This window comes from Cryptomeria japonica, chromosome 4 (genome assembly GCF_030272615.1).
Source record: "Cryptomeria japonica chromosome 4, Sugi_1.0, whole genome shotgun sequence".
In the NCBI taxonomy this organism is placed as follows: domain Eukaryota; kingdom Viridiplantae; phylum Streptophyta; class Pinopsida; order Cupressales; family Cupressaceae; genus Cryptomeria; species Cryptomeria japonica.
In genome coordinates, this window is record NC_081408.1 from 305,250,516 (window position 1) to 305,261,560 (window position 11,045).

The following is an 11,045-nucleotide window of genomic DNA, read 5'->3' on the forward strand; positions in this document are numbered from 1 at the left end:
AACAAACAACCTTGCCTGTAAAAACATTAAAAAGCAGGTTCCGTGAATCTTCTTCATTTTCGTTTTATTCATAGGATAGTTGGGAAAAAAATTTTAAATGTGGAAGTGGGTGAAATGTTTGTAAGTTTATTTTTTATTTTTTTATAGTTCTTAGGGTTCTACGTTTTAAACATCTCAAGTAAATAGTGTTAGAGTAGATGATTTTTAATATTTTTAAGTAATTAATTTATTTGTAAGTAAATAATATTTAATAATAAAAAATATTATTCAATTTATTTTATAAAATGATATAAATATTTTTTCAATTGAGATCTTATTAATATATGATAAATATTTTATATATAAATTTATATTTATTACTAAATATTAATACTATTTGTTTAATTTATTATTAAATTCATTAATTCAATATTATTTTTTAAATGATTCTAAAAATTAAATTCTCCACTCTATTTATTTTATTTTAAAAACAATTATCTACTTAAAGAGATCAATTATTTTCTTGAAAATATTAATTAATATTATATTTATTAATATTCTAAAAACTAAAATGTAAATCCTATTCATTTTATTTTGAAAAATTACATAAGAGGTTTTAATTTTCATTATATCATTTAATAATAAATACAATATAATGAAAAAAAAAAAAAAACTATAAACTTGTGTCACCATTGATATATAATATACTATAATTTTTATATATTCAAATATACTAATAATTAAAAAGACATTATTTGTCATTACTTAATTTAGTTGTTTACTTGTTTCACATCTCTGTTGATGTAATTCTATGTCAAATGGTTGTCACGAACATTATTTGTTTTAGATTTTTGAAAAATCGGCCAATCAGGAGATAAAAAAATAATTTTTATAATATATAAACTTAAAAATTGCACAAATAACTTTAGAAAATAAAAATATTTTTAAAAACAAAAATAAAACCTTGTTCGTTATATTTTGTTTTTGGGTTCATCCATTGTGGAGCACAGGCCTAGAATTTGACATGCTATATGACCATTTTTGCCTGTGTATCAACACACTATTTTTTCCAAAAATCGTATATATGACACTTCAAATTATTAATAAGATGTAAAAATATTAATAGGTAATATATATTGATATATATTATTTTACAATGTTATTATAAATATATGAATTTATTTAAAATATTTTAAAATGGTAGGATTAAGATATAATTGTTTCTAATTTTATATTATTTTTATATGAATTTTTAGTATATTTTTTTTAATATAAATTTAGAAACTTTGTCAATTTGTTTTTTACTATTTCTTTCCATAGCAATTGAATTTTACTACAATTTCAATTATGTAGATTTATATTAAACTATTCACAAATTAAAAAAAATTGACATTTAATATTTTTTGAAAAACGTAAAACGAAAGACATTAGGATGACTAAACCGTCATAAAAAATTCACTAAGCAGGACTGAATCTACAACGATGAAGGGAATTTCTGAAAAAAGCATACCGTTGTTCTATATGGCCGTTCTATATTACCGCTTCACATGGCTATCCATTACCTGTTAAAAATAACATGGCTATCTATTTTACCGTTTTAAAAAGCATGCCCGTTTGTTCTATATTACCGTTTCACATGGCTATTCATTACCTGTGAAAAAAAAACATGGCTATCTATTTTACCGTTTTAAAAAGCATGCCTGTTGCCGAATGTTACTGTTATAAATGGCAGGGCACTGTTCATGTGGATTAGCGAGGGCTTGTGTTCTTCCTCTTCTGTCAATGTTTGTTTGATCTTCTGTTTTTTCCTTAAATGTCTTTTATAGGAATTTTATGTTTCTTTTGTTTTTCTTAGTAGTTTTGATGTTTTCTGATGAGGGTTTTGTAAGCGAGCATACTAGTGTGTCTGTCATGTTTTCTGATGAGGGTTTTGTAAGCGAGCATATTAGTGTTTTTTCCTTCAATGTCTTTTATAGGAATTTTATGTTTTTTGTTTTTTTTTCTTAGTATTTTTTATGTTTTCTGATGAGGGTTTTGTAAGCGAGCATACTAGTGTTTTTTCCGTCAATGTCTTTTATAGGAAATTTTATGTTTTTTGTTTTTTTTTCTTAGTATTTTTTATGTTTTCTGATGAGGGTTTTGTAAGCGAGCATACTAATGTGTCTGTCCATGTTTTCTGGGGCAGAACAGAGGAAGAGGGAAGGAAAAGGCAAAGGCAGAACAGTTGAAGAGGGAAGGCAAGCTGGTTTCAAAACCAGAGGTATCTGTATTTTGGGTTGAATGACAAAACCACGGGGATATCCTCGTCCGCTTGAAATTGAAGACTCTGCGCTTAGTCAGGTATGTTTTTCTGTTAATTTTCTGCTAATGTGCAACCATTGATATATTCTGTCAAACATGGGTTGAGTGACTTGCCTTTCTGAAAATTTATTGCCCTGTAATTTATTGTGTAGCCATTGAGACATTTTGTCAAACATATGTTCGAAGTGTCTAATTTCTAATGTTGACTACTACATCTATCATAAAATGATGAGTACTTTCCTTTCCAGAATCCTATGGAAATTTATATGGGATTGAAGTTGAGATTCTTATCTTTTTATCACGATGGAATTTGTAAATTGCTATGAGTGATTGATGATTTTGTGTTTTTGGGTTTGTGTGGGATTAGAACCAGAATGATCAATCCTTATGCTAAAAAATTACACTTAGTTTTCATTTGAGATGTCTAGCGAACCCAATAGGTCATATTTGTGGCAGTTACCTATCTTTATATAGGAACACCTAGTTGGTATTGCTTAATTGTAAGCGCGTCAAATGATCCAAGTCATTCCAAGCATTAAGAATTGGACTTTTGGAATCAGAAAATGTTGTAGTCTAATAGATCATCGATCGTTTATTATATACCTATTACTATAATATATAAATTGTGATAACCATGTCGTAAGTTGACTTCTGATATATCATTAATGTGATTATGGTGCTTTGTAATATACTTGTACTCATTATTTCTCAATTTCAAATTTCAAATTAATTTTAAATTAATTTAGGTCAGTGCTCTCTTCTTAATTTTGGACCTAATTGGAGACCATTACAATTCTATGTAAACTGTCATTTTGTTAAATTTCCTCTTTAATCCCTTGTGCAGCCATGAGGCATTTTGTCAAACAATTCATATGCCTTGTCTGTCACTTGTTATGGTCTATATGGTCTATAAGATGTGTCCAAATCAAAGATAAACAAATTTAAGCTGTAAACTGTCAAATGTAAGAAGAATAGATTTACGGGCCTCAATACCTCAACTGTTGCCTTTGCTTTACTTATTTTCATTTTCTATTTTGTACTATTTACCTTTGATAAGAAGAATAAATCTGGTGGTGTGATTTAGCTTTAATAGCTAATTCTTCTAAACAGTGAGTATGCCTTTTCAATAGCAGAGTGTTTAGAGTGAATAATGAGTGCTGAAAATGCATTCATTTTTAACTTATCCCTAATCACGAATATGAATAAATCCTATTCCTTTTGGTATTAATGGTTGTTCATTAAGCCTGGCATCAATCGAGAGGTCCTTCAGGCTGAGGATTCTTCACAATCCAAAGCCCTTGGCTAACTTTGGGAGCCCAGATGGATACAGTTGGGTGGGTGGGTACAACCAACTGGATCTGACTTGGTTACAGTACCACTTTCATCTCTGCACACTTGGATCTGACTTTTACTTGTAGCTGCACTCAAACTAGCATGTAACTCTCTCTGATTCTGGCCTAAATAAGGTTATTTAGGAGAATTTTCTTCACACCTGATATCTTGTGATATGTGTATTCAAAGACAACTAATTTTATTGTGCTCTTGCTATGGAATTGTATAGTCTCTTTCAGGTTACAACATTCTTATCTTCCTTGTGAGTCTATCTTTGTGCAAGATGAAAGGTGTGGGTTCTGGTCTCTTCCCTAATTTTATTCTCTCTATCCAAGGTCATTCTGAGGTTCCTTCAATAACCTCAATGGTGTTTACAACCTATAAGAAGCAACTTGAACAACACACCCAAAAAATGTTGTTGTTGCTTCTAGCATTATAAGAAGCAACTTGAATGTGTTCGAATAACAAGATAATAAATTGAGTCTACCATTGACGCTTAATGGTTTCTTGTTAAAGGTCATTTTAGGCATTATTCATTTTCATTTTGGTAATTTGAATTTATTTTGCTTATTGTTTATATTTAGATAAATATAAACAATAATGTCGTAGAGAACAATTCTTTCTTGATGATGGTTCAGGAACAAGCATAATGATTCTCATTCTAATCCTTGCAAGAGAAATTTTCATTTTATGTACAGTTATCTATATATAATTTATGTCTATTATTTTAAACATTTTTTTTTTCAATATTTGCAAAAACTTGTTGTTTCCTTGATTTTGGAAGGATTGGAGGATGCATCTTGTACATACCTGCAATCTTTGTGGAGAGGTACAATTTTAAAATTTGGAGAATTTATTTGTAGAGATATCTTATGTTGTAATTTAATATTGGAGAAAAAAGTACCTGAAAAACAATTTTCTAAATTAGATGTATGTGTATCTATCTAATATGTAGAGCTATCACTATCACAAATCCCCTCTTCAATTGCATTAGCACTGAAATTGAGCACCAAATCTGATATGGTTTTTGTTAAATTGGAAGTTGATGCTGCAGCTCCTATGAAAGTATTTCTTAGAACCTCCAATGCCCTTCTTACATCTCTCATGGTTGGTCATTGCGTCCTATGTCCATATTCTCTAGCAACCTTTTATCAACAATGTCTGGTAGCCTCTTAGGGAATGCTGACCTCACCCAATTTGGGAGGTTCAGGTCGTCAGCAAATATGGCATCAGTTGGTCTCTTCCTTGTGATCATCATCTCAAATGTCGAGGAAATAAATAAACTCATGCAGCTATTACCAAAAGTTATTTGTGCAATAATATTTAAAAAATTATATAATTTAACAGCAAAATAAAGCCTACCAGGAGCTATGTAGCCAATAGATCCTGTCATGGAAAATGATGTGCTCAAGGAATCTACAACGGATGACATGTTTGCATCTAGAAGCAAACATGGGTAGGACAATCATGATGGAGATATTCCATGCTATGGGCCACATCAATAGCAATGTTCACAAACGTCCTCCTCATTACTTTCAGGATACAAATGCTTTTCCAAGCTCCCATTTGTAGCAAACTGAAGAATCAAAGCCTTAAAGATATGAACATGCTGTAACGAGATTTCGATGTCGAGTCCTCGCCAAGATTTTGAATTCTCTCCCTTAAAATTGTTTCGGAGTTTTTCATTTTGGAAATTGAGTAAAAACTGATCCAAACCTACTCACAGCAAGCAAATTTGTCTCATAAAATCCATTTGTTTCGTTTAACAGATTTTCATATGTAAACTTAGGATATCTCAGTCTTCTAAACATGATGTCTGGAAGATCAGATTTTCATATGTAAACTTAAGATCAAATTGATGTGATAAATATTTCTGACACCACAATATCCCAAAGATTGAAGCACACAATAAAATTGCAATCATTCCAGCAACCGATAACATCAATTTTGTAAGTAATGATTTCGCTCTTTTACCCTGATTTGGACAAGCATGCACTAGGTATTTCTCTAGACTACGGAGACCGACATTTCCCATAAAGGATGCATTGAATGTGTTATTTGAAAACAGTCCTCCTCCTCCTCCTCTAACTTGACCTGTCAAATTGTTGAAACAAGCATTGAAGTAGTGAAGAACTTTCATCTTTGTAGAGATGTAGGTATTGTACTTACAGGAAATTGAAAGAAAGATCAACAGATTCCAAATTTTGTAACTTCTAAAGTTCATTTGGTATCGGTTCTTCAAAGGCATTATGAGAGAGATAGATATGCTCCAGTTCAGAGTTTGGACATCTCTGCAAATCAGAAGGTATTTCTTCTGAGAAATGGTTGTGGTGAAGAAAAAAGTCTCCTTAGCTGTTGAAGTCTGCCAAGAGAGCCTGATATTCTTCCTGATTGCTTGTTCGAACTAACATCTAACAACGCTAGACTTTTCATCTTACCGATGTCCTCTTGAAGGCCGCCTTCTAGGTTGTTACCACTCAAGATCCAATCTTTCCAACTTATAGAACCTTTTGAGTCCAGCTGGCAGATACCCACTTAAAAGATTGTTACGTAGGTTCAAGTAGGTTAATTTGGTAAGATCGGTAATTTGTTGAGGTATGTTTCCCCTTATCTGGTTGTTCCCAAAATTTAAGATCGAGAGGTTCGAGGAAAGGTGGCCTATGGATGGAAGCAAAACACCGCTCAAATCATTGTGAGACATTTTTATATATTCTAGGTGGGAAAAGTTTGTGAGAGCAGTGAGAAAAGGCAAAAGGATGTTAATGCTACCAGCAAGCTGAGTGTGTTCTAAATTTCTAATATAATATATTGTAGCAAGACCAAATTACCCAATTCCTTAGGCATATATCTGCTCAGTTGATTGTTCCTTACGTCAAGAAGGTTGATTTTAGAACAATTTGCTTCCACTAAGCTCATTTCCTCGTAGATTAAATTCTTGCAAATTGATCAGTTGATTGTTCCTTACGTCAAGAAGGTTGATTTTCGAACAATTTGCTAAGGAATTTGGTATCTTTCCACTAAGCTCATTTCCTCATAGATTAAATTCTTGCTAATTGATGAGCATCCCCACATTAAAAGGAATGCTTCCTGACAATTGGTTGTTACTGCCTGGTAACGCCAGTGTAGTTGGGTGAGCATGCCTACTTCAGGAGAGATAGGTCCATGGGGATTATTAACTGACAAGTCTAATTGGACTAAGGCTGAGAGATTTTTGATAGAGGGTGGAATTGCACCTGCAAAGTAGTTTCAATTTGCCGAACTCAGTGGGAATACTCCCATGTAGTTTCAATTTTCTGAACTCAGTGGGAATAACCAGAGCCGTGAGATTCCCAAGCGCGGGAGAAAGGATGCCCTATAAATCCCGACCACTGAAACCTAATTGAACCACTTGCTGCGAATTACGCAGGTCCAATTACACATTGGAATACATTATGGGTTGGATGTGATTACAGCTTTGAATGCCGAAACAGATTCTTGGTCAGGAGGAGCAGATTGCAATGGAGTTGAGAATGAAAAGAGCAAAAATAATATGTATTCCATTTACTTGAGATAGAGCTACGAAGACTCAAAATCTCTAATTCTCCCTTCTCAACGTTTTGGAATACATACCTGCAATCTATAAAATGGTATCCTTCTTAGAGCTCTTTATCTAAGTAGCTGGAAGTCACCATGGGCTATTGTTGATCTACTAGTTCTATAGGGGCATTTTGAACAGTTACGTGAATTTTTATTTTCCCAACTTTTGGAATATTGAACTATGGTTTGAATTTGTCATATCTACCAAATTAGGAAAATGAAAATAAGCAAAGGCAACAGATGTACTACCATGTAGTGTTAATTTTTTCATTTTCTACTGGGGGTCATCAATCATTCCAGCAGCCCAACCTGCCTTCCACCATGGTTTTCATCCCCAGATCATTTTTTTTTGCCTTGCTTTCCTTTTCCTTTTGTCATTACCATCCTCATGGATTCTCGATTCCTGTAGAGAAGAAATGGCAACATATTTTGGTTTGTGCATCAACAATCGGGTGGGGTGTGCTTTAAATAAGTGTTATTTAGACTTGCATTTGCTAATTAAAAACAAAATAAATATTCTAGAAAATTAGTATTAGAGCATATTTTCTAGACTATCATCTTATATATTTGTATAACATAGCTTGGCAGATTTATGGCCAAGATTTTGTTTCTCTTGGAAAGTTTTGGTAAATGTTTCTGTAACATTGTGTAATCATTCATATATTTCTATTGAAGTAATTTATTGATTTTTATGTCAATTTTATTTTAATAATAGTATATCTAATCGTCTGTCTTAATATGTTTAGTTTTAGATGTTGAGTGTTTGAAAGACTGAGCCAGTATTCAGAAATGTTTGGAAGCTCCAATAGGCTAGCTGCTGAAGTCGAGTAATGAATGCAATTTACAAAATTTTAGGAAAATGTTTCAAATTTTGAATGGGTTAACTAAATGCAAGATTTAATATCGAAAATTGGAGAAATATTGTATATTTTAATCAATTGTTAAAATTGGTGTAAATGCAATTTGTAAATTGAGGCAATTTTACTGGATAATGCAATATCTAAAACTGGAGAAGATATTACATTTTTGAATCAGTTGCTGAAATTGGTGACATCAATGTAATATATAATTGAAACAATGCTTATTTAGTAAATTGATATGTAAACTGATTTATTATTTAATACCATTATTTTTATTTGGAAGGGGTTGAATTTGCCCCCTTCCTAAGGCTGCAAAGAATGGTCATTGGCGATGGCCATTCTTTTAGGCCAATGACCATTCTTTTATACTATGTTTGCTTTAAACTTAACTTTTTTTTCATTTTTTGTTTTCATTTCATTATCTATAATGACTTACATTTGTGGTGCAATGTAATTATTAAGTACCATAACATTCTTTAATTATAACAAAGCTTTGTAATATTGTAATAATTAGTAATTAGTAAGTTGCAATTTAAAGTGAATTCATTTACTATTTGTATGAAGTGTGTTTGAATTTCGATTTAGTTATTTTTTAATGAAGCTTGAATTTGAATTTGGTATATTATTTTTATTAGTGTGCTTGTATTTCGACGTTTTGTTTTCATTTACAATTTTACATGAATGTGTGTTTGAGCTTTGCCATTTAGTTTTTGTGTACATGTTTGAATTTTGGCATACACTACTCATTTGTTTGAAGTGACTTATAAACTTTTGGCATAGACTAGTAATTTTTTTCACTTTGGCATCTACTAGTTGTTGGAAGTGTATGCAAATCTATTGTTAGAACTTTAGCATTCACTTTGTGTGTGCATGTTTGAATTTCAGCATCCTCTTATTGTATTTTTTTTAATTTTTGTGTGAAGTGTGTGTGTGTGAAACATCCCCTTATTCTTTAACTTTGATACCTTCTTATATTGTTTGCTGGCATTCCTTTTTTTTTGTGTGTTTATATGAAGTGTTTTCTTTAGCTTTGGCATTTAATTTGCGTGTGTGTGTGGATTTTGACATACATTGTTTGTTTGTTTGTATGAACTCCATGCATTTATCATTTATGAACTCTATGTTTGAATTCTAGCGTCCCTTTATTGTATCTTTGATCTTTCTTTGAAGTGTGTGAGTGAACTTTGATATCCATTTATTCATTCACCGAGAGGGAAGAGAGGGAGTGTGTTTGAACTTTTTGTAATAAGTGTGTTTGAACTAATTTTGTAAAAAGTGTATTTGTGATATGTGATAAATTTTTTTTATGAGTGTATGGTTGAGCTAACTTTCAATGAAGTGTTTTTTAACTTTGTTATTTACTTTTGTGTATAGAGCTCCAATTTTTACTTTGTGTCGGGTTGAACTAAATTTGTGTGAAGCATATTTGAACTTTGACATCTATTTTGTGAAGAGTTTTAATTTTGGCATTCACTTGTGCATGTTTGAACTTCTATGTTTACTTTGTGTGAAGATTTATAAACTTAGCGTATGTGTTTACATTTGAACTTCCACATTGAACTTTGTGTAAGAGTTACTAACTTTAACATTCACTTATGTTTAAACTTAAGCATTTATTTTGTATATGTGTGAAGTGTGGTTTTTAACAAAATGCATGAATTGTATTTTAACTTTGCAGATTCTCTCTTGAAACTATACTATTTGCGTTTGTGTGGATTGTGTTTGAATAAACTATGTGTGAAATGTTAGTTGATTTTGACAACCACTTTTTGTGTTGTAATTTGGTATCCGTTTTTATGTTTGAACTTTCAAATACACTTTGTGTGAATAGTGTACAACTTTGGCATTCACCTATATTGCATGTTTGAACTATAGTGTGAAGTGTGTGTGAACTTAAGTGTTTACAATGTGTGTGTTTGTACTTTGATTTATTTGAACTTAAGTGTTTACTTTGTGTGTGTGTACTTTGTATTTTGATGTATTTGTGTGGCTGAAGTAACTTTTGTGTAACATTTTTACAGAAGGCATGTGTTCATTTTTGTGTGTTTGAAGTGTGAACTAAGTTTGGGTATGATTTTTCATGGCCTTTGGTGGCTACTGGGGCTTGTGGGTCATAGGCTGGTGTTTCTTTTGATGTGGTTGTCCTTCTCATTGCTGACAGGGAGGAAGTTGATGTTGTTGGCTCTTTGGATGCTACTGGTCCTTTGGGCTTGGTTGACTCTTTCTTGGGTCTTTTGCACCCGACTTCTTGGATGAATTCACACATAAATAGTTTTCACACATAACATAACGTTGTTGGAATGAACAAAGGAATTTAATCTAGGTATTGTTGAGGATGAAAAACCTCTTCAATCTATTGGTTTTCATGGTGCTGGATCGACCATAGATGGATTTGGTATTTTAATTCAGGGAATACATTGATTTTCACATAGTTTTGGTGATTTGAGTCCTTAGAAAGATGAAAATTTTATGGGTTTTTTTATGGTTGTTTAGACCCATATTAATCATAATTTTTTGGCAATGTTTATGGAATTATTTTTGGTGCATTTGATTTAAGTATGTAGGGTTGTGTTGTTGTTCAAACCCTTGTTTTCAATATGGTATATACACCTACAATCTTGATGCCCTAATTGATGGGTTGATCTCATGTTTATGGGTATCGCTTCAAACAATTTTGTTATGATTTCAGACCTACACAAGCTTATCACATACTTTTTTGGGTGTGACAAATCAATTGAAGACTTAACTCTTATGCTAGTCATTACATGGTTAATGCATTGGAATATTTGGGAGTTTATTGTTGGAGATTTTAAGTTGTAGTTGAGGGTATTCATGCGAGTTTTAGACTTGTTTCTATCTATTTAATGGTTTAGACCTTAATGAGTTGTTTATAATGCTTATATGAGGTATTTCATGTCCTCATTTATGTATATTTTATAATATGAAATGATTATATGCCTACAAATGACATTTCAATTAAAAAGTTGATGTAATTGG

At 31.7% G+C, this 11,045-nt stretch overlaps 1 long non-coding RNA gene across 1 annotated transcript; it reads left to right on the plus strand.

Moving 5' to 3' along the window:
* Nucleotides 1-1,455: 1,455 nt before the first annotated feature.
* On the plus strand, nt 1,456-8,561 carry LOC131052138 (uncharacterized). The gene is made up of 3 exons (XR_009107288.2): nt 1,456-1,763; nt 2,165-2,319; nt 7,935-8,561. It is a non-coding gene; the product is annotated as an uncharacterized LOC131052138 (long non-coding RNA).
* The last annotated feature ends 2,484 nt before the right edge of the window (nt 8,562-11,045 follow it).